The 12733-nt window shown below is 48.4% G+C and overlaps 1 protein-coding gene across 1 annotated transcript in view; it reads right to left on the bottom strand.

The window, feature by feature from the left end:
• The window catches only part of THAP12 (THAP domain containing 12), a 111510-nt gene that overhangs the window by 24871 nt on the left and 73906 nt on the right, over window positions 1–12733 (bottom strand). Inside the window, exon 5 of the transcript XR_009545631.1 lies at window positions 4903–5038. The gene's annotated coding sequence lies outside the window, so the exon portion shown is untranslated. The remainder of the gene's footprint in view (window positions 1–4902; window positions 5039–12733) is intronic.

The following is a 12733-nucleotide window of genomic DNA, read 5'->3' as shown; positions in this document are numbered from 1 at the left end:
TGTTCATATCATGGCTGGGAAACAAGCCTTGCAGGGCAGGTCCCTCTGTCAGGCTAGAACTGGAAGCCATGTACTACACTTGCCACTGGACACTAGCCTGATGTCTAGCCACCAAAATTCAGAGCTTTTCTGGAACTTTTCAAGTACTTTGAATAGCACAGAAGGCATCACTGTCACATAAGGCACCCCTAGCTCCCCGTTGTCTCGAAGGCATGGCTCTCACAATCTTTCAGTGGTCAGTAGGCAGTCCTTACTCCCCACCCCTCCCCATATTTTCCCCTCACCAAGGAAACCTGAGTGATGCTGGGGCTGAGAGCCTTCACCACTCTTGGCAACCTTTTTAATGTTGCCTTTTTAAATTGTTTTTCTTTCTTTTCTTTGAGAGAGACAGAGAGAATTTGAGAGGGAGAGATAGAGAGAAACAGAGACATTTACATTACTTCACCACTTATGAAGCTTCTCCCACAGGTGGGGACCAGGGCTTGAACTCAGGTCCTTGTAGATTGTAACATGTGCATTCTACCAAGTATACTACCACCCTGTATCCCATCCCCCCTTTGTTGGAAAGTTAGCCTGTGTGCTGTCCTTCCTTGTATCTTACTATTTCTTTAAAGATTGTTGATTTGGTGGTCCGGGAGGTGGCACAGTGGATAAGGCATTGGACTCTCAAGCATGAGGTCCTGAGTTCAATCCATGGCAGCACATGTACCAGAATGATGTCTGGTTCTTTCTCTCTCCTATCATTTCTTATGAATAAATAAATAATATCTTTTAAAAATATATATATTTAAAAATATTTGTCAATTTATAAGAGAGAGAGAATTAGAACATCACTCTGGCACATGAGTTGCCAGGAACCAGACTCCAGGACCTCATGCTTGAGAATACAACTCTTTACTCACTGAACCACCTCCTAAGCCACATCTCTTGCCTTATTGTTCAACTAATGTTGCTACTTGCCATCACTGTAAAGTCTCTCTCTGTCACTTGACAAAAAATAACTTTTTTCCAGAGCATAAGCTCCCTTATTCTCTTTGGCCAGAGAATAAAAAATGTCCTTAAAAGAACAATTTTCAGGGAGCTGGGTGGTAGCACAGCATATTCAGCACGTATGGCACAAAGCCCAGGGGCCGGCATAAGTAAGGATTGTGGTTCAAACCCCCAAGCTTCCCACCTGCAGGGAGTCACTTTGCAAGCGGTGAATCAGGTTTGCAGGTCTATCTTTCTCTCCTCCTCTCTGTCTTCTCCTCCTCTTTCAATTTTTCTCTGTCCTATCCAGCAACAGCCATGACAACAATAACAACAACAAGCCCAACAAAAATGGGGAAAATGGCCTCCAGGAGCAGTGAATTTGTAGTGTATGCACTGAGCCCCAGCAATAACCCTGGAGGCAAAAAAAAAAAAAAAAAGAACAATTTGCTTTTTATCTAGTGAGTTTTCTTTTTAAGATTTTATTTATTTATCATGAAGATAGGAGAGAGAGAGAGAGAGAGAGAGAGAGAGAACCAGACATCACTCTGGTACATGTGCTGCTGGGGATTGAACCCAGGACCTCATGCTCAAGAATCCAATGCTTTATCTCCTGTGCCACCTCCCAGACAACTACCTTCTGAGTTTTATCTGTTACCTCATGAACCTGCTGGAACCACTGGTGAAAGTCTGGGGAAGTCCAGGATGGCAGATTTGCTGTGGGTACCCTCCCAGCTGCCACCAGGACTCAGCCATTCCAAGCCTTGCATGCCTTTGTGGAGGGAATTCCCCTGGCCGAGCAGCATGTCCCTCCCTATGTAGACAGACTGCCCAGGACAAAGTCATGTCTCAAGTGAGATGTAGGAAGTCCCTGGGTCCCCATCCAGTTGTCCAGTCTTCCTGTAAGCATGTCTTGCTCCCGGCGGGCAGCAGAGCCAGAGTCAGCCAGACTGTGAGGTGGCACCTGCACTTGGTGGCCCCATCCCAGCTCCAGTCTGTCCCTGGATCTTAGAGGAGCCAGGATAACACCACCAGGCTCCACAGCCTTGCTGTTGGCTCTGCTCCCATCCTGGGTGGCCTGCAGGTGTGCTGCACTGCAGGCAGCAAATATTTGCTGACCCAGGGAAGGTATTGTCACTGAAGGCTGCTCAGCAGGTGTCTGCAGACAGGGAGGTGAAGCTGGGGCCAGAGCGCTGGGGAAGTGCCCAGAGCCTCACACCTGTGGGGTGGCCCAGACAGTGGGTGACCCAGCTTCAACCCCGGTCAAGTTCAAAGGCTAAGGGAGAAGATCAGTGCCAGCAGGAACCCTTAGACAACAGGGAACAAGTGAAGATGGTTAAGATGTCAGCCAAGACTGTATCAGCATGGGAATAGAGGTGAGGGGTGGCGGGGAGGAGGTAAGTCCCCAGACCCCAGAGGGGGTGGTGCTGGACACAAGGGCAGGCAGAGCAGGGCTTATCAGAGAAGGGATGATAGGCAGAGAGTTCCAGGGTGGACTGGAATCATTGCTGTGCACGAGACCCAGGTTTGAGCCTTTGCACTAGACTGGAGATGCTGTGCACTGGTGGATGCTCAGATGCTGTGTTTCTCTCCCTCTCTCTCTCCATCTCAGTAGCTGAGTTAAAGAAGAGGCTGGGGGTAGTGGTGGTGGTGCACCTGGTAGAGTGTATATGTTATAATAGACCCAGGTTCAAGTCCTCAGTCCCCACCTGCAGGGGGACGTGAAGTGGTGCTATAGACCTCTCTCTCTCTCTCTCTCTCTCTCTCTCTCTCTCTCCCTCTCTTTTTCTCTCTCATGATGTAGCACTGTGACACCTCCCAGCCTGTAAGCTGCAAATTACTATACTCCTACAAAGTGGGACTACTTGCTAAATGCTTCACAGGCCTTCATCCTGGACCCTCAAGTCCACACAGTGAAATTAGGCCACACCATGAAGTAGGCACTGCCACTATCTTCCCTTTCAAGAGAAGGTGACCAGGGCTGAGGGCCGGCATGATTTCCCGGGATATAAATTCAGCCAGTGACAGGGACTTTGGGGCCAGGTAGCTGGGCAGCAGGGTTCTGTTCATCCTGTAACAGCTTTCTTTCTACCTATGACTTGCTCCTGTTTGGCCCACACTCCCCTCCCACCCCATCTTCTTCTGTCCTTAGAACAGTTTGCAAGCTGGCTTCCTGCTGGTCCTGGAAGCAAAACTCAGTCTGCTCTGCACAGACCTCAGGCTGGGTAGACAGCTGTTTCCAGAACATCTCCCGTCCTGGAGGGTCTCATGGGGAGATGCAGGGACTAAGATGGAGCTATTAAATAGCCCCAGGTCCACCTGGCAACTCATTTGTCCTCTCTTGCCTTCACTTTCTCTAGTGCTGACTAGAGGGATGAATGTGGGAGAGGACAGGATAAATGGCAGATTTAAGGAACCCCCCAATCTCCAAATGGCCACTAGCCAGCACCCCCACACCTGGCCCTTCTTGTTCAGCCTCCTCTTACCAGCCCAGATTTGTGGGGCTCCAAGGTGGTCAAAGAAGTTTAGGGTCCCGCCAGCCAGTCCCCATCCACACTCCTGCCTCCCCTGGGGCCAGCTCTGCTGACCTCCTGTTCCGTGCTGTTTCCCTTGGATCTCTTTCCCAGAGTGTCTGCTCCCTGCGAGTAAAATCCACTCATTTCCTTCTGAAAATATAAACTGCTTCCTGGCTTTGCAGAGCACTGCCCAGGTGAAATGGGCCATGGGCTCAGAGTCGTCTGTGTACCCTTCTCTCTTCCCCCACCCCCATCTTTATCCTCAACACTACCTCCTTCTCCCTGTTGTACAAGCCCGTCCCCAGACCTGAAAATGGCCCCAGCCTGCTCATCCCTGCATGGAGGATTGGGCAGGGAGAACGTTTCGAAAGTGCACTCACTGCCACTCAGCATTTGTGCAATGCCAGGTGTGGGCTCAGCCCTGGCCACAAATGTAACCAATCTGAATTGAGGACCTAGATCTGGGTTCATAAGGCTGTGTGACCTCTGGAGATGCCTGGGTCACTTCCTGGCCTGCAGACAGTGCAGGACTAGGGGTGGAGGGCAGAGGCAGTGAAGTATCCTCAGCCACATGGAGACACATCACCAGGGTTTGTGCTAAAGAGCAGGCTGGCCGGTGATATATACTGGGGGATGATGCAGTCTGGGCCATGCCAAGCACTTTCCTGAGGTAAGGCTGCTCTCGCAGGGGAGCCTGACGATCTGTCCCACACCACCACCTCCCCAAGGACCTCCAACCAGGCCTCTGGCTGGACAGAAGTGCCCGCTGAGGCCCAGAGTGTGCTTGCCCCAGGTCCCACAAAAAGCCAGAGGCGTGACAAGAGAGACATAAAATTCACTGGGGGGGGGGGGGCGGTTGTGGTGTACCTGGTCGAGCACATGTGTTACAGTGCCCAAGGACCCAGGGTTCAAGCCCCTGGTCCCTACCTGCTGGGGGAAAGCTTTACAAGTGGTGAAGAAGGACTGCAGGTGTCTCTCTGTCTCTCTCTCCCTCTCAATCTCTCCTCCCCTATTTATTTCTGGTTGTATCTATCTAATAAACAGAGATAGTAAAAAAAAAAATACTATTAAAAAAAAACAACTCGGGAGTCAGAAGGACTGGCATAGGATCCTGGTTCAAGCCCCCAGCTTCCCACCTGCAGGAGAGTCAATTCACAGGTAGTGAAGCAGGTCTGCAGGTGTCTCTCTTTCTCTCTCCCTCTTTATCTTCCCCTCCTCTCTCTATTTCTCTCTCTCCTATCTAACAATTATGACATCAATAACAACAACAATAATAACTACAACAATAAAAAAAACAAGGGCAACAAAAGGGAAAATAAATAAAAATAAAATAAAAATAAATTTAAAAAAACTCACTGGAGGGATCCCCATGATCTCAGATGAAGGATAAGATAAAAGGAGGATGAGAGAGACCTACCATGTTTGAGGTCCTGCTTTGAGCCCTGGTAACATAGATGATCATCATGGACAGCACTAGGGCAGCTCCAGGGATGGGGAAGCAGCGCTGTGGTGCCCTACCCCACTCTCTAGTCTCTCCCAAAGTGCCACTCTCCCTGAAGAAATAATGAATGAAGAAACTGGGCATGTGGGAGACCACCAGCCCTATCACACAAGCATGAGGTACGGTGTCCATTTCCCTGGCACCACATGGAAACAAACAAACAAGTAAACAGCTAAACTGGTAGTTTTCCATGATAGAGCATCAAATTCACGTGCCTGAGACTCCCAGTTTGATTCCTGATGCTACATGTATTGGAGTGGTGCTCTGGCTTCTTTCTTTCTCATGTGAAAACAAAAACAAAACAAAAACTAGTATAGCCACAGGCCCTTTGGAATATAACTAAAATATGCCTACTAGCTATCTACAAAATGGAGGACCCCCCAACTCTTCATCTGCACTACTCCAGCCTTTAGGTTCATGATTAGTCAACAATTTGTTTGGCTTTATAACTCTCTTTTCAGCCACCAGGTTCCAGATGCTAGCATGATGCCAGCCAGACTTCCCTGGACAGACAACCCCACCAATATGTCCTGGAGCTCCAATTCTCCAGAACCCCACCCCACTAGGGAAAGAGAGAGACAGGTTGGGAGTATGGATCAACCTGTCAATGCACATGTCCAGCAGGGAAGCAGTTACAGAAGCCAGACCTTCCACCTTCTGTATCCCACAATGACCTTGGGTCCATACTCCCAAATAAATAGGATAAAGAATAGGAAAGCTATTAAGGGAGGGGATGAGATGATACAGAGAGCTGGTGGTGGGAACTGTGTGGAGTTGTACCCCTCTTATCCTATGGTTTTTTCAATGTTTCCTTTTTATAAATAAGAAAGAAGTCATAAAAAAAAAAAAGAAAAGATGTATGGGTGGATGATTGGTGGCTATATGGGTGGGTGGGTGGGTGGGTGGGTGGCAGGATGGATGGATGGATGGATGGATGGATGGATGGATGGATGGATGGATGTGGTAGATGGGATACTAGGTGGAAGGAGCGATAGGTGTATGGGTGCGTGGATGAGTTCTTTCCTTATCCTCTGATGCTTTGGGTATCCAAATGTTTCCTGCTAGACAGAATCTCCCCAATGCAGGGCAGTTGGACAGAGGAGGAACTTAGGCAAGGGTCAGATCAGGGGTGAAGAGACCCAGGTCCATGTCTTCTCAAACTCAGAAGCAGTGCGAGGAAAGAAGCCAGAGAATGGGCAGAGGGGGTGAGCCACACAGTCATGCCCGCCAAGTACCAGAGTAGGGCTCTGCAAGAGTCCTTCTCCCCCAAGGTCAGGATGCAGCCTGCAGGGAATCATGACCTGAGGCCTGGAGACAGGGTCTATTGACCTCTTGGGTCCCTAAGCCTTACAAACCCATCCTTATCCACCCATTGCCTCCAGGGTCTGGTCAGGTTTCCTTCTAGAGTTTTACAAGTTTTGTTGGGAATAAGATGCCCACCCAGGTGGTTCATTCCAGGGTTCAGGAGCTGGAACGGACAGTGCCAGAGCCTGGCTCAGTTCTGCTTGAGACATTTTATGGACCTAGCCAGGGTAAACACAAGCTCCATTAATGTGTGTAGCACCCACCTCTCACCTCTGCTGTGTCAGCCTCACCTCCTGGAGCTGGAGGAGCTGGAGCGTGAGCCTAGGGCAGCTTTTGAGGACACAGCTGGGGCCAGAATGGCACATGGAGGGAACCTCAGACAAGCCACAATTTACCTTCCCAGACTGGGGTGGGGAGGCCCAGGCACAGCTAGAACCCAAGTCCGTCCACATCACCCACCATGTACGTGCCTTTAGGCCCTGCAACCTCCTGGAGGAGGGGGCAGAGACACCTGCAAGCCCAGAGGAGGGGTCCTTTGTTGGAGCTCTGGGGTTAGGAGGGTGTGGATGTCCCCTGGGAGGGTGGAGAAAGGAGGCTAGACCTAAACTCTGGAGCTGAATGGACCAGGAAGGGCCCAAAGGCCAAGGGAGCAGTTTAAGTGTAGTGCTGGTGGGGGCTAAGGCCTGCCTCACTGTGATTCTCAAGGCCTGTCTTCTGAATATATGAGAATTAGGAGGTCTGATGGAGCTGGAATGTGGAAGGCTTGGTGGAGTGGGGATCTGAAGACACCCACAAAGGAGTTTAGGGCTAGAGGGGAATGAGGAAGGGGTGAAGAATTGTGAAAGGCGGCCAGATTCCCTAGAAGAAGGCCTTAGGGCAGTGGGGGCTCAGAGGGAGGCATTTGGGGTTGGAGATGTCAGGGAAACAACAGGATCCACATTAGATAGACCTCACAGAAATGACTAACTTTTTTTTTTTTACCTATTATTTTATTTATTTGTGTGTGTGTGTGTGTGTGTGTGTGTGTGTGTGTGAGAGAGAGAGAGAGAGAGAGAGTCACTGAGTGGTGGCTGACTCTATCCCAGGGCCCTCTGCTCACACCTGCCCCTTCTCCAGGGAACACCCTTGAAATATATACATGTATTTCTGTTTTTTTTTTAATTCAGTTTTTATTATTACAGATAGCACTACTTCTTTTCATACCTTCCTTCTTTCCCATTCAGGGGTGTCAGGTGGTGGAGGTATTTGGGGGAGCTAACAGGACATTGAGCGGAGAGTACATTGGCAGTGATTTGGGATTAGTGGTGCACTTTCATGGTTTGCACTCACCAGCGGGCTAGTTGCTGCCAGTTGTCCTGACTTAAGATCAACTTCTAGAAAGACCCCACAGCACTGTGCTGACTCATTTAGTGTCAGAATTGTGACCAGCCCCAGAAGCATGTGGACAATGGAGGAAACATGATATTTGAAAACCATGGGGCTGGAGGGAGTATATGGAATATTCTTTCAAGCATCAGTTGCATTTAACTATAGGGTTTGTAGGCCAAAAGTGCCAAAAGAGAGACTCATCTATCAGTAAGGTCACTAATAACGAGGCCTATTATCACTAGAAATTATAAATGCATCCTCTCTCTCTCTCTCTCTCTCTCTCGGCTATGCTAAGCAGACATACTGAGAAGGAAGTCCTCAAACCCACAGAGGAATCTGTCTCTAGTTGGGGCCATACTGAGGCACCCCTTTTGCTTCCTTCACTTTCTACTTGACAGACAAAGAAAAATGTGGTTTGGTGGCTTTCTTTCATTTTAATTTATATAATGAGAATGAGAACACCAGGAGAGACAGAGAGGGAGGAGAGACAGCTTAGCACTGATCCACTATCCATGGAGCTCCCCAGTGCTATCCATGGCACTCCCCTGTGGTGGCGGAGCTTGGACCCACGGTCTCACGCATGATAAGGTGTGTAAAGAGAAGACAGGAGCATGCTCTGGCTGGGGACCTCACACTCCAGGTTTAGATCCTGACTCCACAGCCATGCTAATCACCTCCCCAGTGGCCTGGCCTCTAACTTGGGAGCAGTGAGCCCGAGGCAGGCAGCGAATAGCCATGAGATGACATGTGCAGAGCCCTAGTTAGGCCCTGGCAAAGGTAGGTGCTTAGGAGAGGACTGGGGAGGGTGGGCGCGCTGTGTGTAGAGCCTGTCCCAGACTAGGGGCCTCCAGTCTCCTCCAAGTTCAGCCCTGGGGTTCCCACATCTAGTGGGGCAGAACTTTTTAATTGGGCCAAGTCTGGAGGGTGGATGGAGGCGATCAAGCCTGCCCACCTTTGGCAGCCAGCCTGCCCCCCCCAACACTGACTATGCTGGTTGCCAGGCCTCCTAAACAGGGCAACCCAAGATCAGGCAGCTACCACCAGCCCATCCCCGACCTCCCCACCCTGGGGAGTCCTAGAGGCTGGATATGTGTGGTGAGGGGCCCAGCATGAAGAATTAGATTAGCAGTCACACCAGGTGCTATTACTGATGTCTCGGTTCAGTATGTTGTGCAAGTGTGAAGGTGGCCCCATCAGGCTGCACCTCGTAGCAAAGGTGGGTAGCAGCTGTGATACCCAGGTTTGTGTGGCCTCACTCTGTCACTTTCACACCATACCAAAATTCCCTAGTGACAGGCTTTTCAGAATGCAGAGACCTCTGCCCACATCAGCCATTTAGGGAGAAGTCTATGAGGAAGTGAAATATTTATATTATTCTACTTGCTCTGATGATTATTATTTTTTAGGTGGGGAAAACTGAGGTTCAAGGAGGTCTAAATTTGCTTGAGGTGACAACAAAGGCATGTGCTGTGGTCAGGGTTCAAGCTCCACCACACACAACACTGAATCTCTACTGAAATGTGGCTTTTGTCCTGTTTGGTGGCACCCAACCCCTGCCATTTCTCACCCATGGTAACTAGGCCCTCTCTGTAACTAGGCCCTCTCTGGCGCTGTGGCTGGAGAGGCAAGGTGTACCTGCAGGACTCTGCAAGGGCAGGTCAGAGTCTCAAAATGCTCCAAGGAGGAGCCACTTCCAAAGAAGGAACCGGGAGAATCTAGACAGGGGCATTAGCTCACTGGATTTGGCATCTGTGTAGAAGCCCACATTACACAGAAGATAGACACCCCAATGGGGGGGCATAGAGGGGGAGCTGGGCTTGTAACCTTGGCCTTTCAATCCAGAACTCTGCCCCAGACTCCCACTGTCCCTTCCTAACTGCTCAGAGAGACATGCAGGTGTCAAGAAGGTGGGGGTACAGGAAGACCTGACCACCACACACTGGGAATTGGCTCAGTAGACAGAGGGCCAAGTCTGCATGCATGAGGTCCTGAATATAATCACTGGCATTGCATGAGCTGAGAGATGCTCTGGGCTCTCTATCATTAATAAGCACATAAACCTTCTTAAAAGAAAGAGCTCTGTCATCCAGGATGACAGAGAACCTAGTGGGGTTGTATTGTTATGTAGAACACTGAGAAATGGTATGCATGTACAAACTATTGTATTTACTGTCGACTATAAAACATTAATCCTCCAATAAAGAAATTTTTTTTTAAAAAGGAAACAAAAAAAATTAAAAATAAAAAACAACCAAAAAACAACTGACCACTAACCTTGAGGGCAGCATCAAGAGGACATAGTCAGAGGAACCACTGGACAAAGAGAAAGGCAAAACTGTCTGAGCAGGGCTCACACATATTTGCTGCTTGAACGAATGAGCAAACGAATGGATGAAAGAGTGGGTCCCAGTGCATCTAGGGAAGTCAGCATATGGACTGGTGTCTGCAGGGACCATCATCAGGCATTGCATGATGGGAGTGAGCTCCCTACCTAGGGAGACATGGAAGTATGACTGCTGGAGCTGGGCACCCTCCCGAGGAGATGATGTCAGTTTCTGGGCTCCTCTGTTTGGGACCAGGTTGCCTCCTACCACAAGAAGGAAGTGTTTGCAAGCCAGAGCACCAGCCAGAAAAGGTAGCCTGGTGATGGGCCAGAGGATGCTAACACTGGAGATCTCCTAAGATTTTACCAGTCTTATCTGCCCTGCTTACCCATGAGGCTTTTCTGAGGCCAAAACTGATCCCACTTGCACCATTCTGCAGGCTACAAACAAGTTACAATTATCTTTTATATACAGTAGGCGGGGACATAATTTCTTAGGGACAAAAGATTTACTCTGTAGCTAAGTGTTCTGGTGGTGGGCCCCAGGCACATTTATTTTTCCTCACTCATTTTCCCAGGGCCACTTCATGCTTCCAGTCCCTTCACCTCTCTTAGCTTTTCATCATCACTTTGGTATCATCTCCCTTCCTCTATTTTATTTGATTTTACTTTATTTTATTTTATTTCATTTTGCCACAAGGGTTATTGCTAGGACTTGATGCCTATACAACTCCACTGCTCCTGTTGCTCCCCCTTAAAAATTTTTTTTTTTATATTTATTTATTTTCCTTTTTGTTGTCCTTGTTGTTTAACATTGTTGTGGTTATTGATGTCATTGTTGTTGGATAGGACAGAAAGAAATGGAGAGAGGAGGGGAAGACAGAGAGGGGGAGAGAAAGATAGACACCTGCAGACCTGCTTCACCACTTGTGAAGCGACTCCCCTGCAGGTGGGGAGCCGGGGGGGGGGGGGGGGCCTCGAACCGGGATCCTTCCTAGGGTTCTTATGCTTTGCACACATCCTGCTGCACTACTGCCCGATTCCCCTGTTGTCTCCTTTTAAAGTGCTTCTTTATTTTTTTATGATTAAAAGAGAGAGAAATTGAGAGGGGGTGAGAGAAGGACAAAGAAAGAGAGATACTTGCAGTACTGCCCCACAAATGATGAAGCTTTCCCCTTTCAGGTGGGGATTGGCGGCTGGAACCCAGATCCTTGTACATAGTAATGAATGTGCTCTACCAGGTGAGCTACTGCCCAGCCCCTTATCAGCTTTTTGTATATTTGTTTGTTAATTTACTTATTATTTTCTTTATTTATTGGACAGAGACATCCAGAAATTGAGAGGATGGGGGGATTAAAAAAAAAAAAAGAGGAGTGGCACCTGCAACACTGCTTCACCACTCGAAAAGCTTTCCCCCTGTGGGCCAGGAGGTGACGCAGTGATAAAGCTTTGGACTCTCAAACATGAGGTCCCAAGTTCGATCCCTGGCAGCACATGTACCAGAGTGACATCTGGTTCTTTCTCTCTCCTCCTGTCTTTCTCATAAATAAATAAAATCTTTAAAAAAAGGGGGGGGGGGAGAATCAAGAGGTAGTGCAGTGGGTTAAGCGCACGTGGCACAAAGTGCAAGGATTGGTGTAAGGATCCCAGTTCGAGGCCCCGGCTCCCCACCTGCAGGGGAGTCGCTTCACAAGTGGTGAACCAGATCTGCAGGTGTCTATCTTTCTCTCCCCCTCTCTGTCTTCCCCTCCTCTCTCCATTTCTCTCTGTCCTATCAAACAACAATGACATCAGTAATAAAAATAAAACTACAACAATAAAAAAACAAGGGCAACAAAAAGGGAATAAATAAATACATATTTTTAAAAATTAAAAAAAAAAAGAAAAAGAAAATCTTTCCCCCTGCAGGTGGGACCTGGGGGCTCTGGGTCCTGTAACATGTGTGCTCAACCAGGTGCACCACCACCCAGTCCCACTTCTTTAACTTATTACATATGAGAGACAGCAGAAGGCAGTAAGAAAGAGAAAATGCCACTACAGTACATGTGACTCTGGGGACCAGACCAAGAACCTCTGGTGTGCAAATCCCTCAATCTACCAGCTGAGCCATTTCTCTCATCATTCATTCCATCTGCTATAGTTACTTTTTTTTTTTTTTTAAAGATTTTATTTATTTATGAGAAAGATAGGAGAGAGAGAAAGAACCAGACATCACTCTGGTACATGTGCTGCCGGGGATTGAACTTGGGACCTCACGCTTGAGAGTCCAGTGCTTTACCTCTGCGCCACCTCCCGGACCACATGCTATAGTTACTTTTTAAAAAATTATTTTATCCTCTTTATTTATTGGATGGAGATAGCTAGAAATCAAGAGGGTAGGGGGAGAGAGAGAGAGGGTGAGAGACAGAGATACAACTGCAGGACTGTCTCACCACTTATGAAGCTTTCCCCCTGCAGATGGGGACTGGGGGCTCAAACCTGGGTTCTTGCACACTGTAATGTGTGCGCTCAACCAGGTGCGACACCACCCAGCCCCCCCCCCCTTTTTTTAATCAGAGTACTGCTCAGCTCTGGTTTATGGTGGTATGGGGGATTGAACTTGGGACTTGGGAGCCTCAGGCATGAGAATCTCTTTGCATAACTATTATGCTAACTCCACCCAAAATAATTTATTGTTGTTACTTTTTTCCCCATCTGCTGTAAAATTAGAATGAATATAAGATTATTCAAAAGAAGTTCTTAAAAAAAAAG

Source organism: Erinaceus europaeus, chromosome 17, assembly GCF_950295315.1.
Source record: "Erinaceus europaeus chromosome 17, mEriEur2.1, whole genome shotgun sequence".
Classification (NCBI taxonomy): domain Eukaryota; kingdom Metazoa; phylum Chordata; class Mammalia; order Eulipotyphla; family Erinaceidae; genus Erinaceus; species Erinaceus europaeus.
Note: the sequence above shows the minus strand (reverse complement) of the source record. Positions and strands in the feature narration are given on the sequence as shown.